The sequence below is a fragment of the Hibiscus syriacus genome, unplaced genomic scaffold, assembly GCF_006381635.1.
Source record: "Hibiscus syriacus cultivar Baekdansim isolate YM2019G1 unplaced genomic scaffold, ASM638163v2 tig00000538_pilon, whole genome shotgun sequence".
Classification (NCBI taxonomy): Eukaryota; Viridiplantae; Streptophyta; class Magnoliopsida; order Malvales; family Malvaceae; genus Hibiscus; species Hibiscus syriacus.
In genome coordinates, this window is record NW_024061797.1 from 335,064 (window position 1) to 354,843 (window position 19,780).

The 19,780-nt window shown below is 35.6% G+C and overlaps 3 pseudogenes; all 3 read left to right on the forward strand.

Annotated features, from left to right (window-relative positions):
* The first annotated feature begins 2,515 nt into the window (after positions 1-2,515).
* LOC120208511 lies at positions 2,516-5,688 on the forward strand (annotated as a pseudogene).
* Positions 5,689-7,207: 1,519 nt separating this feature from the next.
* LOC120208522 lies at positions 7,208-10,449 on the forward strand (annotated as a pseudogene).
* Positions 10,450-11,791: 1,342 nt separating this feature from the next.
* LOC120208533 lies at positions 11,792-14,936 on the forward strand (annotated as a pseudogene).
* Positions 14,937-19,780: the final 4,844 nt, after the last annotated feature.

Below are 19,780 nucleotides of genomic sequence, written 5' to 3' on the forward strand. Positions count from 1 at the left end.
TTAATGCTCTTTTGATTAAAATGTTGAAACAATTTTTCCTTAATTTCTAACTCATTTTATCGATATGTCCTTTCTTTACGATGCAATGGGTGTTATTAATAAAAGAATTCAAAGTAACATTTTAACCAGACTAGTTAATTATTTATATTAATTATTGATCATGTGAAAATAGATGATCAAATTATGTTTAATTAAAATTCTGAATAAATTTTGAATTTAAGAATAATAGAGGAACTACGATATAATTTGATCCTATTTTTAATAGGATAAAAACGAGGGGTTGGAAAAATATGATGATGTGAACGAATCTGATTGGTTACAAAGAGTGATGAATGTGGGGTTGACTTAAGTAAAAGAGTAAAAAATGAAAAAAAATAAAGGTGATTTTTTTGGATGATGACGTGGCAGAATAAGGAACGTTGGGGAGCAGGAGATTTGGGAAATTGGGGTCACTATAATAATGTTACCCATTTAGGATTGTCACGCCTACATAATGTTGACGTCATATAGATATGTAGTGGGAAATGTGCTCATGGTTTTTTTTTTCTTTTCATTTTCCCTAAATTTGAAGGATTATAACGGCAAAATGTTTTAAATAATGTGTTGATTATTTTTATATGGAGTGTATGAGAAAATATTTTTATAAGTAGAGTGATTGTTATAATATTTACGTTTTCTGGAAGTCATATAGAGTATATAATGCGTTCTTTATATGCATGATAGTATGGATAACTATATTATGGTGCAGAAGTCATTGAACAATTCAAGAGTGTTCCAGAGGATGTTATGTGATCCAGGCGACTTCCAATAAACATTGTAGCAAACATCTTACTTGCAAAAATATTTTTTTACACCTTGAATGATTAAATATTTGTTCTAACACGTTATTGGAGCAATTTTATCGATTATATCAATTTTTTCTTTTTTCTTTTTGTATTGTATATGTTTTTAGATGATAATTATCAAAAGTATTTGAGTTTGATTTGATCTATAATTATTTCGATTGATAATAATTATGTTGAACCAATCTAGATAATACGTGAGCATAAGCTAATTAGGAAAAAAAGATGAAAATAATTACATCAATAGTAATGGTCCATTGGACATAGTAATTATATCAATAAAGTTTAGGGTAATATAAAATAGTATCTATTCAAAGACTTTTAACCCTCTGACAATGAGTGTTTATATCTTTAGTATTGCGATGCTTGAATTCGGTATCCCAAAAAATTATAACAAACTTTTTAACCATTAAAGTCACTTTATTCGTACTACAGATATATTATAAATCTTGAGCATAGAACCAGAATAATAATGTAAGGACTTGACAAAAAGAAGTTACAAACAATAAATGAATAATGAGGGGTATGAAATGGGATTAATTATTTGATTATTGTTCCAAAATTTTCAATTGGATTCAAATCAATCAAAGTGAATTACACACAAGATGATTTGACACTCGAGATAAGTCGTGGTAAGAACGAACAATTTACATATTGTGCTCTCCTCAATTGAAGCGTTTTTAAGTTTCTCTCGAGGGTCAAAATACAAAAATTCGATGCTAAAACGACACCATACACTCAATAATGCAATACTTTCTGATTGTTAGGGTTCTAATCAATTATGTAATCGAAAGATCCCTCGACAGATATCATTACCATTTAAATTACACCTGAAGTAAGATTTGATAGATATAAATTGTGCTATCCTAGTCGAGACGATTCTCCCAAACTGTCATCGAAATGTTACTATTAATGTCATCACAACAACTTCTTCACTTATTCGTTATCATTGACACCCTTATGCAAAACACACATACTTTATACACAAAATTTTGTTGTTCCCATCAATTTTCTCTTTCTTGATTCATTGCCTTCACAATCGATCAATGTCCGTTCGTCCCAACTTTCTGTCGTTCAAATAACTCACGAAGGGTGCAATTGAATATGGTGGTTGTAAGGCCTAAAATATAATGTAAGGGGTTGACGAGGGGTGTACGATCGATGTGGAGAGGTGATAGCGGTGATTGAGCAAATGTGCGACGATGAAGGTCGACATTTGGGAAAGAGATTTTGGGATTGTATGTTGGACAAATTGAATTATTTCCAAATATTGAATATCTTTTTAAATTATTTCAAATTAGGATTGATTTGATAGAAGGTGTAAGTTTTGAGGACTAAAATTATTATTATATCATGACACATCATCATTTTCGTTAAGTCAATGATCAAATCTAACAATATGTGACCAAAACAAAAATGAAATGCAACATTATGAATGGTTTTGAAAAAAAATAGTCGAGTGATCAAAATAAAAATACAAGAATTAAAGAAGGACTAAATAGGTCGTTTACCCTAAAATTAATGAAAATTACATCAAATTTATGAGTAAACGGATTCCAAAATTAAAATTAATAATCAGATTATTATAATAAAAATTAAATATATACATTTTTATTTATTTTGTTTTCTTTGTTTCGGGGTTGGCGGGGGTAAAGCTAAACTCACCCATGCACACACGGGGCGACCATCGATTTTCTCTATCCCTTTCTGTCTCTCTCGCTGGGAAGTTGAATATCTTTTGAAGCACAACAAATTCACACATCCCAGTTTCAGGGTTTACGTTTTTTTTCCAATTTCTTTTCAACCTCCCCTTAATGGATCCCTTTAATTTCCTTCTTGAGCTGTTGATCTTGTTTTCTGTCAAGAAAGCAATCCCTTTCGCCTTGAATTGAAGTAGGAATCCACTAAATCCTAAAAAGGATTTCTTCTTTTCCGTAGATTTGGTATAGAGTATCACTCTTTTTTTGCTTGTTAAGGGTTTTATTCTTCTTTTTTGTCTTAAAAATCCCCCACACCCTCTTGGTTTGCACTGCTCCGTAAAATTTACTCTTTTTTTTGTCATCTTTCATGATCAAATTTCCTGTAAAAATGCCTAAAATGTTAGGTTCAAAAAAAATCCATTTCTCCATATTCACCTAAAAGTGCATCATTTTCTCCATCACAAATTCAGTTTCTTTCAGGCCTTTTATCAAACAATTGAGCTACACTTTTTGAAAGGATTTTTTTTATGTTCTTTCTAAATTTTGTTTCGAAATCATGGGTTGAGTTCTGGGAAAGTGTGGTAACAGATATCCGCCAACACCAGATGAGGATTCGGATTACCATAGAGGAATAAAACCTTACAAAAGCAAACACTGCCTTACAAAAAGTTCATTGGAGCTGGTTCATGTTCCATATCGCAACTTCACTTTGCAGTACTCGAGCTTAACAACATATGGTTATTACCCAGGCGCGGCTGAGAGGGAAAACCAAGATAGTTTCTGTATCAAGACACATATTCAAGGTAACCCAAATGTTCATTTCTTCGGTGTATTTGATGGACATGGTCAATACGGTGCTGAATGTTCGAATTTTGTTAAGGATAGATTTGTGGAAATATTATCCAGTGACCCCACATTGTTGGACGATCCTTTAAAAGCTTACAATTCTGCATTTTTAGCTACGAATTCCGAGTTACATAATAGTGAGATTGATGATGCTTTGAGTGGTACCACAGCCATAACTGTACTTGTTGTTGGGGATACTCTTTATGTTGCTAATGTGGGTGATTCGAGGGCTGTGATTGCTGTTAACGATGGGGACCAGATTGTGGCTGAGGATTTATCTATGGATCAAACACCCTTTAGGAAAGATGAATACGATCGGGTGAAGCTTTATGGGGCCAGGGTTTTGAATATCGAACAAGTGGAAGGCTTTAAAGACCCAAATATTCAGAATTGGGTGATGAAGAAAGTAATGATGGCGATCCTCCGAGGTTGTGGGTTCCGAATGGAATGTATCCTGGGACTGCATTTACAAGGAGTGTAGGAGATAGCACTGCAGAGAAGATCGGTGTGACTGCAGTTCCTGAGATTCAATTGTTCGACTCACACCTAGTCATCTTTTCTTTGTTGTTGCAAGTGATGGAGTTTTCAAGTTTCTCTCTAGCCAAACTGTTGTTAACATGGTATGATAAAGATCCTTCTGATTTATTCATGACCCTTTTCCCATTTGCTTATAATGCTACGGTCAATCCATGGATACATCATTCTTCTGTTGACATTCAATTGCATGCTGATATGAGTTATATTTGCTTTTGATTAGAAGGCTACTGCTAAAGTTTCTAAAGATTTTATTGCATGTTTATTGTTTGTGAAACAATGTTTATTGCTAAAGTGGATTTTCTCAGCTGTAGCATTCTGTCGTACCTGCTGGTTACCCAAGATATTTTGTCGTACTTTGTGCATTTGATTGACAAAATTATAATATTCTTTAATATAGGCAGCAGAATACAAAGATCCCAGGGATGCTTGTGCTGCAATTGCTGGAGAATCGTATAAACTTTGGTTGGAGCATGAAAATCGAACTGATGATATTACAATCGTCTAATGTATGAACAATTTAAATCTTTCTTTGGCTATTTGTGTTCTCAATATTTTAAACTACAATTTTTTCTTTATGGCTGTCTCCTGAAGCTATATTCTTTCTTAGAAGTGAGTGAAGATCTTTTAGAAGTGTGCGGTAGAAATTCCCACTTTGTAACTGAATTTGAAGCAACTTGTCTAATTAGCCTGGTTGAATTACTACTGCAAGTCATATAGGCTTTCTTGATTTATAAGGGGAAACACTTGTGGATTAATTTGCTTATTCTTCCTTGCAGTTTGTATAACTTATACATTTGTACTCACCAACCTAATAACAAATTCTAGGGAAGTTCTAATCTGAAGAACCTCTTGTGGTCATAGTAAAGATTCTGTGTAATCTCTTTATGCATTGCAATTAACTAATCTTCTTTGGAATCCTGCAGTCGGGTATTGCCACAGATGGTGACGTAGATTACAGGCCCAGGTCAGTCGAGAGAAATCTTGATTTTTCCTGTGAACCAGAAACCTACGGTTCTGTAAGACATGACTTGTCATGTATACAGCAGTCCTGCCAACATGGTGGTTCAATTAATCGAAGTTCTGCTATTGTTGTTCCATCACTGATGCATCAAGGACCTTTGGAATTGGTTGGTCAATCTGTTGTTTTGAATACTTTCTAAGCTTATAAATATATTTGAGCCATCGGATTAGTTGATCTTCTATAAGCTGCCTCATTTGCAAACAGAACTGGTTTTTGATAATTACTCGTCTAGTCGTCTTACTCAGTCTAGAGAATGAAGACTCACTTCATATTTCTTCAATATAGTTGTCCAAGTCTGAACTGACAGTTTTGTTTTGGCTGGTATCAGGATGTGGGTTAGCCGAAAGGAGCAAATGGTTATTGTTTTCCGCAATCAAGATTCTCTTTGGCAAATTGTTTCGAGGCTGAGGGACATCTTGATAACGAGGCTGATGATATCTTTGTTAAACATCATGAAATTTGTCAAGGTAAAGTACTTCAGCTCTGATCTTGCACCTGTTTATCCAAAACATGTCAAAGAAATGAATCCAGTTTCGTCAGATTCGGAGAAATCCCACAAGCAAGTTTGAAGTTGATTATCGTAACTAACTCGATGGAACCGGGTTCTGGGGATTAGGAAATCATCTTCTTTCTTTCTATGTCAAATACCTCTAGTTTTTTACCTTCATATTGTTAACTTGCCACCACGGATCCTGTAAATTTCATGAATGACTTTATTGATACAAAAGCTACATTGATTTTATGATCTTTGTTGTATAACAATATTAAAAAAGCTCTCAGAGGTCTAATCGACTGCTGCTTCGGTTCGATGGTAAATACTCGTTTATTTGAACAGATTGAAGAAAACAAACGAAACAGTGAAAGGGAGAGTAAATATTATGATTTTAAATATATATAATTTTTATTTTTTTTATAATTTTCAATTTTCTTTTAAAATAGATAATGACATCAATATTAACATATAATCTTAAGTTATCATATCATTAAAATATTTACTAAAAGGTTAGTGAGAAAAGTTATATTTAGTTCGAATTAACTAAATTAGTCGCATGAGATGAAACATTCTTTTAAGTAAAATTAGAGAGTGGAATCTTAATACTTGAATGAAATATATTGAATTTGTGAATGAAATAAATTAAATTGTGGAATCTCAATAGATTATATATTAATAATTAATTTAAATTAATTTTATTTAAAATGACAAAACATTCATGTATACTTTAGTAGTGATATGATATTATTCTATTGATGTGGTTGTCGATGTTATTTTTAGACAATTTTACAATTAGTTATTTTTTTAATAAATTCAAAATGATTTATTAACATATAATATCATATCACTAATGAAGTACATATTAATCTATTTTTGAGTGAGAAAAATAAATTTTACCAAACTCACACATTGACATTATAAAAAGTTTGATGAATTAAATTATTGCTTTCATTAAAATAAGAGTAATTACATTTAAAACAGTATTAGGCTAGATTTAATTAAATAAATAAATATTAAAATAATAAAAATATAGATATTAAGAATAAATTTGTAAATTGTACTGACACTTTAAAATTTTAGTTCTTACAAAACTATAATAATATTATTCAATAAAAAATCAAATTTTCTTGTAAAATCCAAAAACATTTTTATTATTAAATAAAATTAAAAGAAAATCTTCAGGAAAAAAAATAGTCGCTTATATATATATATATTCTTCCTTCTGCACCGATGCTATGAGATAGGTGAATTTTCTCAAACATATAAGCTTTTAATCGGGTATATTTTCCGATCATCGGAATCTGATCATTAATCTAATAAAACGATGTTGTGTGTTAATTGATATATTATTATTATTATTTTAGATTCTAATTTTGTATAGTGATAGATTGGATTCAAGCTTTGCGGTTTTGATCGTTGGTTATGTTGTTAATACCTCGATTAAATAATTTTTGAATCTGAGCTGTTTTTTTTTATGATTTTCCCCCTCTTTTTGTTGCAGAATTTTGATTGTTGCTGTTGTAAAATTTTATAGCTGAAATTAAAAGGTAGGATTTAGATTTTTTTATAATATAAAATCATCACTATTTTCTAGTTTGGTAGTGAATGATCTGATGAGCTTATTATTTAATCCTTTATAATTTGGAATTTGGAATTTGGAATTCGGATTCTGTATTGTGTTTTCTGATTAAGTTTGGCTAATGGGTCATTGGATAGTTTAGTTTTTGCATTGAAGATTGATAGATAGTTTGATATTCTTGTTCTTTCCTGATGCAGCTTAGAAATGGCATCAATGGTTCATAAAGTTAGTGGCAGTAGTAGTCATGTTTCTCCGTTGATGTCGATTCAAGAAAAAGGTAGCTGGAATAAGCGAAAATTCCGGGCTGATCCGCCGTTAGCTGATCAGAATAAGACTATAACTTCGCCTGAAAATGGTTGTCCGAGTTATGAATTTTGTGCTGAGAAGTTCGAAATCACCCCAGTCCATCATCAAGCTAGTGTGTGCGACTTGTGTGGTGTTAGCCAAGATCATTCTGAGGGATTAAAACTCGACCTGAGATTATCTAGCACATTAGATTTTTCTGAGGTTGGGCCAAGTCGGCCTAAAGTGGAACTGGAGGCAGATGAAATCCAAGATGCTGATTGGAGCGAGCTCACAGAATCTCAGCTAGAAGAACTTATTTTAAGCAATTTGGATGCAATATTCAAGAGTGCAATTAAAAGTATCATTGCTTTTGGTTACCCCAAAGAAATTGCTACTAAGGCAGTCTTGAGATGAGGCCTTTGTTATGGTTGTAAAGACACTCTCGAATATAGTGGATAATACCTTAACATTTCTTAGAAGTGGCCAAGATTATCATCCTTCAAGAGACCACTGTTTCGAGGATTTGCAGCAGTTGGAGAAGTATATATTAACTGAACTGGTTTGTGTTCTTCGAGAAGTTCAGCCTTTCTTCAGCAATGGGGATGCTATGTGGTGCTTATTGATTTGTGATATGAATGCGTCACATGCTTGTTATATGAATGGTGATCCGTTGATGGTTTTGTTGGTGATGGAGTTTCCAACGGGATTCATTTTGCGTCAAACCAACCCCACTTGAAGCCCGAAGCCAAAACCTCTGAATTTAATCTTCCAAATCCGTGTAGACCGGTTCCATCCTTTCCTTTTTCTCATAGTTCTCCACCTGAGGCACCGTCTATAGGAGTTAGCAACACTGCAAAATTGAAGAATTCCGTTGTTCCAAGTGGTGTAGTCTCAGAGAAAGAGGGAACAAACTCCGTTGCTGATGGCACGGATAAAACTTTCCGTGCAGCAGGAACATCTCAGTTTTCAACTATGGAAGAAAAGTTTGTGGGTAGTAGAAAGACTTACTCTACCAAGAGAGAATATCATCTTCGGCAGAAATCACTTTATCTGGATAAAAACTATAAGACATGCGGATCTAAAGAGTCATCAAGAGCTAAACTGAGAAGTTTGGGAGGTTTAACCTTGGACAAGAAACTAAAATCTGTATCTGGCTCTTCTGCTGTTAATATAGAAAGTTTATCTTTGAAAATTAAGGAAATGGGAGCCAGTGCCCCTCAATATAACGGGAGTCATCTTTCGGTTAATTCGGGACTGTCTTCTTCTGCAACATTTTGCTTAGATAATGATAATAATATTTCTCCAGTGCCTAAGACCGATATAGCAACTATTTCTTCCCCGGTAAACATACCAGCTAAATTACCATCTATGAATAACCCACCTTCATTATCTAATGCTGATAATGAGCTTTCCCTTTAGTTGCCTACCAAAAGCAATTCAATTGTAGTGCCTCCCGTTTCTTTTTCTGATGCTGCTAATCCAAGTTACGTTGGGATGCCATTTGGAAATTCCTTGGGAGATTGGGTTCCTCAAGATAGGAAGGATGAGATGATTTTGAAGCTGGTACCGAGGATGCGGGAACTGCAAAATCAGCTACAGGAATGGACAGAATGGAAAAATCAAAAGGTAATACAAGCTGCTCGTCGATTGAGCAAGGACAAAGCTGAACTCAAGATTTTGTGGCAAGAGAAAGAAGAAGTTGAACGGCTTAAGAAAGAGAAGTTGAGTTTGGAAGAAAACACTAGGAAGAAGCTTGTTGAGATGGATGTTGCTTTGTCCAAGGCTAGCAGGCAGGTGGAACGTGCTAATGCTACTGTCCGCAGGCTTGATGTGGAAAATGCAGCAGTATGTCAGGAAATGAAAGCCGCAAAATTATGAGCAGCGGAGTCAGCAGCTAGCTGTCAAGAGGTATCGAGGAGGGAGAAGAAAACTATGATGAAAGTCCAGTCCTGGGAAAAGCAAAAGACCTTGTTCCAGGAAGAGCTCGTGACCGTAAAACGTAAGGTCACCCAACTTCTAGAGGAATTACAGCTGGCTAAAGTTATCCAAGAACAGCTTCAGGTATGCTTTAAAAATGTTTAGTTTGCATGCATTTCTTTGTCTCGTCTTTCCCCAGTTTTATCCTCGTGGATAACAGTAGTAATCTTTCATAAGAAAAAAAAAATGAACAGTAATCCTTGATTTATGTGATAAACTTGTACCAGTAGGTTTTACAAGTTTTTTAAAAATGAGACTTGGTGAGGAAGGCATCCATTGCATGATGGGTACTGATAGTTTACATATTTTATCTGTTTTTTTATGCCACAATCGATCAGAAACTAATATTTGCTTGTACCCTATCTCCCATCTAATATTATGCCTTAACAATTGGTTTTGGAGTCGTTCTATAGCATGTTTAGTTCACCTTATACGTTTGCTCATAATTTTTTCTAGTTTTTCCGAGAATATATACGAGTTTCTATCTGATTGTGTAAAGTATATCAATTGTACGATATCAAGCCATCACTCTGGTCAGTATTTTTAGGTATGCCACTGGTTCATCGGAATAGTTCTTTTAGTGATCATGCTTATGCAATGACGACTTTGTTCTCATTGAAAACTGAAAATCTGTGGCAGGTTAAATGGCAACAGCAACAGAAGGCAAAACAAGAAGTGCTTACTCAGGCTAGTTCGATAAGAAAGGACCGAGAACAAATCGAGGCTTCAGCAAAACTAAAAGAGGACATGATCAAGTCGAAACGGAAACTAGCCTGCAAAAATACACACAGGATATTCAGAAACTTGAACAAGAAATCTCTCTGTTGAGACTGAAGACGGACTCTTCAAAAATCGCTGCACTTCGTAGGGGCATCGATGGAAGCTGTGTTGAAAGATTTTTGGACAACAAGCATAGCACGATCGGACAGAATCTCGAACCCCTTTTATTTCGGAACCAGTGATGGATTTCCAGGACATTTCCTGGAAAGGAGGCGTGATGTGTCTGTCGGAGGAGATTTCCGTGGTTTTCATCCCCTGCGCGCACCAGATCGTTTGCACTACGTGCAATGAGCTCCAAGAGAAACAAGGGATGAAGGACTGTCCTTCTTGTCGGAGTCTTATCCAGCGCCGCATTCCGGTCCGGTATGCTTGATCTTGACTTTTATATTCAAAGTGAGTTGAGCGAGTGTTCTGAATAATGTCTGGGAACTCTGTGATTTGAATAATACATCTGAGAGTGAGAACAGTTGAAAGTTGCATTTACAATGCAAGATGATGCTTCCTTTCATCTTCATCCTTATTTAAGCGATGATATAAGGCTTAATTAGTCCAATATACCATTTTAAAATGTTAAAAAAATCTTTTTTTTATATTCAAAATTATATATTTTTAATTAAACATAAATAAAAATTTATAATTACAGAGAAGTTGTAGGATGCTGCTCTGGAGATATTAATATTAGATTTATATAACAAATTGTCTCCATCGAATTAGAAGAAATTCGAATAAGTTATTGAATAAAACATTATTTTAATTAAATTTTTATTTAAAATAAAATTTATAAACAAATAATGATGAACGGATTTTCAAATAATATCTCAATTGAAATGTTTTTTTCTTCTTAATTTTAAATGTTTATTTATTTTTAAAATTCTAAATAAGAGTTAAATAGAGATTTATTTGATTATTCATGTAATATAATAAGAATTAATTTATTATGTAAGTCTTAATATTGTTTCATTTTAATTTTAAACCGTTACCAACGGATTGATATGGTTAAGAATAATATAATATCGATTATTTTGGAATATACTATTAAATTTATTACTATAACTATATTTTTTATGTATATTTAATAATTAACTTTTTATGTAAAATAAATATTTAAATATTTTTAATTTACTCAATACGTGTGATTTACATGAATAAAATATAAAATTTAATAAATTATTTAAAAAATTAATAAAAGTAAAGAATTTCGAATAAAAAAATTGTTAAGAAATAATTTCGAATTCCAAACATATACCATAAAATATAATTAAATCAGTTAATAAAAAGCAACCACTCAGCTGATCAAATAAACTTTTTGTCTTTTGCCTATCCGTCAAGATTTAAGAACACACACAAAGCCACGTACTTTGTTTTTATCCACAATTGCCTGTTATTTTGTAAAATATATATTCATGCAATATAGAAGGATAAAGTACGTAAATAGGATATAATCTGTGACTTTCATATCATTTTGGTCACTAATCTTTAGCGAATTATAAAATAGTCATAATGATAATAATAAATTTTTATAAATTTAATCTATATTTATTAAAATATTGATAAATTTAATGACTTTTTTTTTTATAATTTTACGCTCATATTTTTAAAATAATTTGATAAATAATAATCGTTGTATAAATATTAAACGTTTAGTGAACAAAAAGAAATTGAAATTCTAATATAGGGATCACTGGTGTACTTTAACCAAACGAGAAACCAGCCATTAAAATTTTGAAAACAGTACAGTAGAAAACAATAAATTAAGATTGGAGAGAGAACAAAAATGTTGGCTAAAGAATCGGACGGATCAACATCAACCTTCAATCTTCCCGATGAAATCTTACAAGTTTTACCCTCCGATCCTTTCGAACAACTCGACGTTGCTCGTAAGATCACTTCTATTGCCCTCTCCACTCGTCTCTCTTCTCTTGAAGCCGAGTCTTCTTCCCTTCAACTCAAACTCGCCGAGAAAGACCAACAAATCGCCCATCTTCATGCCCAGATCGAGGCCCTCGATGCTTCCTTGTCTCAAACCTCGGAGAAACTCGTCAAAGCCGATGTGGAAAAGGTCAATTGGTTTCTTCTTTTTTGGGAGAAAAGAAAATGAATGATTGACTTACTTTATAGTTTTTTTTTGGTAGGAGAGTTTGTTGAATGATAACGCTTCGCTTGCTAATACTGTAAAGAAGCTTCAGAGAGATGTTTCCAAGGTAAAATATTAATGGGGTTTTGAATTTTGGTTGATTTGTTGGCTGAAGCTGGTCAATTTTTTAGTTTCGAATTAATTTTGGGTTAATTATTATTGTCTTTTGATTTCATAAAAGCTAAGTATTTGTTTATGAATTATAATTTAAGTTTTAAGTATTGTTAGTAGACTTAATTAATTAATAGGAAATTTTGCAAATTAAGTTCTAAATTGGAAGTGGAATAAAGTACGAGGGAAGTAGACGAAAGGAGAACCATGTGTGTATGTATAATATGGTATGTTAATTGAGTTCGGGTTTGAGTATCAAATATGTTAGAGTTTAACGTGAATTTGATCTTACTCAAATTAATTGGAGAAGGTAGGAAACATAATTTGTTTGAAAGTAGAAAGATTATTACTTTTGAGTAGATTTCTTACCTACAAGTTTTCCTTGTTATCAAGTAACTATTCCTCTTGTATTCTTCTATTTTGAATATTAGTTAAAATTCTCCTCTTCTGCCCATGGTCTTTTCTGAAAGAGTTTTCCACGAAAATTCTTGGTATTTATTTACTTGTTCGATCACTATACATGCTATTATCTTCTAACAGAATATGACTTTGTCCTACACGATTATTTTCATTGTATTTGGAGGGTTCTATCCTCTTGCCGTTGGACATGTATCAGACACAAATATCTTCGGAAAATGAAGGGTTCAAGTAATATATATAATATGCGATATATGATGGTTGAAGCTTGAAATGGATGGAAAATTCGGGGTTGCCCATTAAAGTTTTCTAACCAATGTGTTGTTCTATGCCTCAAAAAGGAAGGCATAAGGATATCATGATTGATTTGGAATGTTTTTCTATTTGTGGATTTTGTGTTTATGGTACAAAAAATGATGAGAATTTCGGGAAATTTGGACCGTGCTCTTCATCTCTGAATCCGAAACCAGGGAGGGCCGATGTGGTTTGAGCTAAAGAATGTTACGAAAATGGCAAGTAGCGTAGGATTTTACTAGACAATGTAGTCTGAGCCTTTACTATTCTGTAATCATGCAGTTGGAGGTCTTTAGAAAGAGGCTTATGCAGTCGCTTCAAGAGGATGAAGAACAGTAAGCTGTCTGCCGAGAATTCATTTCTAGGATAATGCTGAGAAGTTTTTAGACTTGATTACGTCTTGTTTTTGCTACAGGCAGGGGGTCACCGTATCGTTGCGAAACTAACACCACCAGGTACGGTTTTCCTTTTTCCATGTTCACCTAGTCGAGTTCATTCGAACTTCATTTGTGAGATGCATAATTTATTGTTCAGAGCATAAGCAATTTTTTCCCTTTTCTTGTGATACAAACCTTTCTTGGTTTTGAAATCTTCAGAAGATTATGCGACCATTCCGTCAAGAAATTCTTTCGAGGAGGATCATGATTCAGATGGTATGCTTTGCACTCTGTCAGTTTTTGCAGGACTGCAGATTTCATTCGTAAATATGGTCCTATAAAACTATGTTGCTTCAACTCTTCATTTGCTTCAATTCTTCTGCACTTTCTGAAGTTTTCTGCTTCTACATTTATCGATGCTCGAACAAGCATACACGAGGTATCATGAAAAGTTGCAGATGTTTGCAACTGTGTGCTAAAAATGTACCCTTTCCCCTGTTCTTACTTTATATGTTGTCTATTTTCTTACAAAGTGATGTTAATGGCAGCCTCGCGACCTGGCACACCTCAGCTGCTAGCATCACAAACAAGTACACCTCGGCTAACTCCTACAGGTTCCCCACCGAGTCTGTCAGCCTCTGCTTCTCCAACAAGAACATTGAAGCCAGTGTCCCCTAGGAGACATTCGGTTTCGTTTTCTACCTCAAGAGGCATGTTTGATGATAGGCCATCGATATCAACCTCTGATTCCGGATCACAGACTGGTTAGCTTCAAAGCTTGTAGGTTGGATTGCAATACTAACTGCTGAACAAGAATTCTAAAGGTTAACCCGTTTCGACTTCTTTCCGGATACGTTTCAGGACGCACTCGGGTTGATGGAAAAGAATTCTTCCGCCAAGCCAGGTAAAGCAGAATCAACTTATATGATTATAAAGCACAAATTTAAATTGTTTTACGAGACAAACTAAGCAAATGTAATCAAATTACTCAGTTTGTTCTTGCTTCTTAATTTATATTACCAGTTTTGAAGTTTTGCTTGCACCTTACAAAATTGCCTATCTCATTCGTTTCATCAGGAACCGGTTGTCTTACGAGCAGTTCGGCGCATTCCTGGCAAATGTTAAAGAATTGAATTCCCACAAGCAAACCAGAGAAGTATGCAACTCGTCTGAAAATTCTCTTTGTTTGATCCGTTTCTCATTGCGACATTTTCATCTCATTGTTTATCCGAATAATCCAGGAGACTTTAAAGAAAGCAAACGAGATTTTCGGCCCCGATAACAGAGATCTTTATGCAATATTCGAGGGTCTGATTAATCGAAACCTCCATTAGATCAACTGAAAGCTAAAACAGTACCCACGGTTTGTAATCATCGGTTCTTCCACTTTGTGATTTATTTGACAACTTTTGGTGTAAAGTTGCTTAATAAAGCCTCAAACTCTATTTAATGTATATCCAGATACTGTTTGGTTGGTGGGAAAACATAGAAAATGCATGTCAAAATAACAAGAAATATACCGAGTCTTAAGATTATATTTGAATCTTTATCTATATTTGAAGCATAGTTTTAATGAATTTTTACTGTGAAGAATATGATCACATACAATGCTACTGCAGAAACATGAAACGAAGTTTGGAATTTAGTTTTGGATGATCTCTACCCATTAATACAGCTCCGAGGATTTCACCGAAGAATCTATCCTGCAAAATGAAACAGATTCAGTTGTTTCTATAAACCCGGAATCGGAAACTGCTGTTTAATTATGTCCGTAATCAAAATAAACATGAGACTTTACCATGTGGCTATATCTGTGGCTAGTTTGCTTGGAAGTGTGTAGCCTAGACAATCCTTGCTTGACAAACTGAGCCTCGGGTGTTGTAACAACCCGATTTTCAAAATAATATTTAATTGAAATTGGAGGTAAATTGTGAAAATGGGTGAAATTAAGTGACTAAAGTATAATTTATGAAAACTTGTATGTCATTTTCAAAGTAAAGGCCCTGAATTTCCCCTAAAAGTGTCGGCAAGTTTGTTATAACTAACGTGTTTTCTGATTTCAATCAGAAAACACAAAAGCTTTCCTTCAATTTTCTTCCTCTCACACCTCCATTTTCAAGTCCGATCCAAACGCCGTCCGAATTTCGATCGTTGTTTTGAAACCACCGTTGTGTTCATCATCAAGCGAGGAACAAACCCTTCAAATTAATTGAAGCAAAACGCGGCCAAACGTCGGGAATTTCCAGTCAAAGTAGCGACGGTTTTGTTAGCTCTATCGCCGAGGAAATCTTAAATTCACCGCTGATCGTTGCTCCGTTTACGACACCTCCCGCACCATCGTGTTCTTTGTGCCGTTCCGAGTTCACCGGTGTCAACCTTGTCCGCCGTAGACGGCGGCGCGTGAGGAGGTGGTGCAGTCAAAGATTCGGCCGATTTGAAATCGAGCTCTCCGCCGTTCAAAAATTTGAACCGATCGTTGTAAGTATCTTGAAATCGCTCAAAATAATTTTTAGAAATTTTTCCGGGATTTTTAGGGCCCCGGAGGACGCCTCACGCGCCACACGCGCCGCCGCAGGGCGAGTGGCTGCTGGAAACCGGTTTGACCGGTTTGATCGGTTTCAACCGGTTCGAACTGGTTTGACCGGTCTGAACCGGTCTAACCGGTCTGACCCGACCGTTGACCCGACCCGACCCGACCGTTGACCATTGACCGTTGACTTTCTTTGACCAAAACTTAAAATGTCTTTGACCGAGCATTAAACGACCGTTAATCTTTTTCCGAGTATACCTATCCTGATAGTTTTTCGACGTGCCGAATCCGTTTCCGTGGTCCGTTTTGTCAAATTCGAATCTGAAGGTCTCCAAATCTACGGTCAAAGTGGTTGACTTTGACTTTGACCAAGAATTTGAATTTTCGAAAAATCATACTTTATGTTTTTCGACGCCCTGATTCCGATTCCGCAATCCGTTTGGCCAAATTCAGACTCGAAATACCTCAAATTGATAGTCAAACCCGAAAAATGCGTATATACTTAAGAAGTTTAGCTTTGAACAATTAAATAGGATTTGAGACTGATAAATATTATTGTTTGAAGGTACAAGAGACTCTCTGGATCGTTCGACAGCTCGACCCAGCTCTTCTAGATCAGTTAAACCACGTGTGCCAGTATTCACCCGTTCGAAAACTGTAGCAGAGCGTGGTGAAACCAGCAATCAGTAGATTTGTTATTTGAATCTATTGTCGAGGTGTGTTCCCTACTTATTATTGAACTGTTTTATTGGTTTTAATATGTTGTACACCGAATTCATTGGTTATTATTTTATGGATGCACCAATTTAATGTGACAATTTATGGAATATGGCTGCTATCTAATTTTTGTTTTGAAATGGTATATGATTACCATGTTTTTGGATTTATGGAACTTATGTCACGGTGCAATTGAATTTTGGAATTGAATTACGATGGAATAGCTCTGATCAAGCTAACTGGGCCTAATGTGACTCTTGAGGGCCCAAGATGTTTCATTAGGTCGGCTTTCCTTTGCTGTGCTTAGGGTAAGCTATATGGACTTATTGACTTGGGCTTAAGGATACAAGCTTCAGAGCCTATCCTTAAGTCGGCTTTCTTTTTGCTATGTGCATAAAGTAAGCTATATGGAAAATAATTTTGGGAACTACTGATGGTGTACCAGAAAGGGTTTAAACTATGATTTTCAAAAAGTTAAACTCTTTTACGAATTTGTGAGATTACTGGACTATGATTTGTACCTATTGTGATTTTATGGAAATGTTGGACACAGCCTAGCTCACCTTTTGAAAATGTTTTCCCCTTTCAGATACTGTTGGGTAGATACCTTGGTTCGAGCACTTGGAGGATCAACATATCTCTTGAAGTAAATCAGATTGTAATGTTTTTATCTGGCAAGTTGACTTTATTTTGGTGACATGGACCTTATTTTAAAATATCGGATTTTATAATGATAACTCTTTTGCTAATACTGCTCGGTTTATTGTGATTTTGAATTTGAAGACATGTTTTAAATTAAATTATTATTTATTGTACTATATTTACGAGTTGGATTTTGATAGTATATTGTTTATAATTTCATGTTATTTATAATGTGATTTTATATTGATGGAATAACGGTTGCGAAAAATGTCTTTAATAATTATAATGTGATCCACTAGACTTAGTCGAAACGCATAGGCCGGGTCTAGGGGGTTACATTTATTGGTATCAGAGCTTTGGTTTTTAACCCTCGGACTGTGTATGAGTCCACATTGAAAATACGGTTTTGAAATATTTTACAAAACGAGTTACTAAGGCCATGTCACAAAGTTATTAAGATTTTAACTATGTTTGAGACTCCAAGTGCTTATCTAACCTTAAGTTTTATCTTCTGTAGTAAACTTGAGATACATCAAAATGAGTGCTAGACGTAGTCGTCGAACTAGCCGTGGACGAGGTCGAGTGGCTAGATTCGCAGATCCGATCGATGAGATACGGGTAGATCCCCCACCTCCGATAGGTGATCATGCTCCTACGACCCCAACGGATCTGCCTCCTGCCACTGGTACTGGCATGACTACACCGATAATAGGAGTGACCGATATTGAGTCAGAGTCTACCGGAGTTACTTTGGATGAGAATTTTGGTAGACAATTTCTGCAGTTAATACAGGGAGCAGTCAGAGCTACTGGTGTTGTATCTGAGGTTCCTATTTCGCAGACTTTGATTGCCAATGGAGTTAGAACTTTTGGGGGACAGATAGGTGGAGCTCCTACTGAAGCTGAGGATTGGCTCCATGATACAGAGAGACGCATGGATCAGTTGAGTTTGGACTCAACTAAGAGATATCAGGGTGTTGTGGCGATGTTAGATGGCAATGCCTACACTGGGGGAGTCAGTGACCAGTAGTGTTCCTACCGATCATTTGACCTGGAATTTCTTAAGGATCGCTTTCGGAGCCGTTTTCTGGGAGAGCGCTACTTAGCTCAGAGACGACAACAGTTTCAAGACCTGGTTCAGGGAGACATGACTGTTTCTGAATATGAGATCGAGTTCCTGAAGTTGTTGAAATATGGATTCAGTATGGTACCTATGGAGAGAGAGAGATGTCGTAAATTTTCCCTTGGACTCATATACGAGCTGCGTAGGCAAGTTGTAACCCATCAGGATGAGATATTTGATGTGCTGGTGGGCATAGCCAAAGATGCGGAAGAGGTGGAGGTTTTAGCTTCTGGTAGAGAGCGTGTTGATCAAGATCGATCTAAGAAATTTTCAGGCCGATGGAGTCATCAACACAGTCCGGGAAGAGGACTCGTACTTCAGCCCTCAGAGGAAACAATACACGTTTCAGGCCTGCAGCATCCTCACCTTTAGCTGTCAGTCGAGGCGGTTCCTCGTCGTATTATAATGGGCCCCTTTGTGAGTATTGTGGTAAACAGCACTCAGGAGAGTGTCGTAAGAAGATGGGTCTTTGCTATCAGTGTGGATCTAGTGGTCATTATCGGAGGGATTGTCCTCAGTTAGTTTCGTTTGAGCAGACCACTACCCAAACTCCTGTACGTTCGTAGACTACAATACAGACCCCAATTAGAGATCGTAGTCAAGGAAAGACTCGAGGATCAGCGTCCAGGACAAACAGTAGAGCCCGACCTCAGCAAAATAGAGGGCCAACAGCTTCTGAGGCTAGACAGGCAGCTTTAGTTTATGCAACTAGACGTCGTGATGACAGAGATGAGCCTGAGGTTATTGCAGGTACATTTACTATCTATTCTACCCCATACTTTGCATTATTGGACAATGGTTCCACTCACTCCTATGTATCGAGCTCAGTATCTCGAAACCTTCAGATTCCGATCGAGAACACTGAAAATACTGTTACAGTTACAAGTCCAGTAGGACAAGCGGTATTAGTGAATAAAGTATTTCGGCGTTGTCCTCTCGAGGTTCAGGGAGAAATTTTTCTCGCTGATCTTATGGAACTTCCTTTAGGGGAGTTCGATCTAATTCTTGGAATGGATTGGTTGAATAAACACAAGGTAAAGCTGGATTGCGAATACAAGCGGGCTACTCTGAAGACTTCAGATGGTCGGACTGTTGTGTTAATTGGTGAACGACGTTGTTATCTCTCCAATATAGTTTCAGCGATGGAAATTGATCATATGATCCGGAAGGGATATGAGACCTTCATTGCTTGTATTTTGAACACCAAAGGTGCATTGTCCACGATCGAGGAGATTCGTATAGTTAGCGAGTTTCCTGATGTTTTTCCGGAGGAGTTGCCTGGGTTACCTCCTGATAGAGAGGTAGAGTTCGAGATTGAGACTTATCCAGGATCTTCACCTATTTCTATGGAACCTTATCGTATGGCTCCAAAGGAA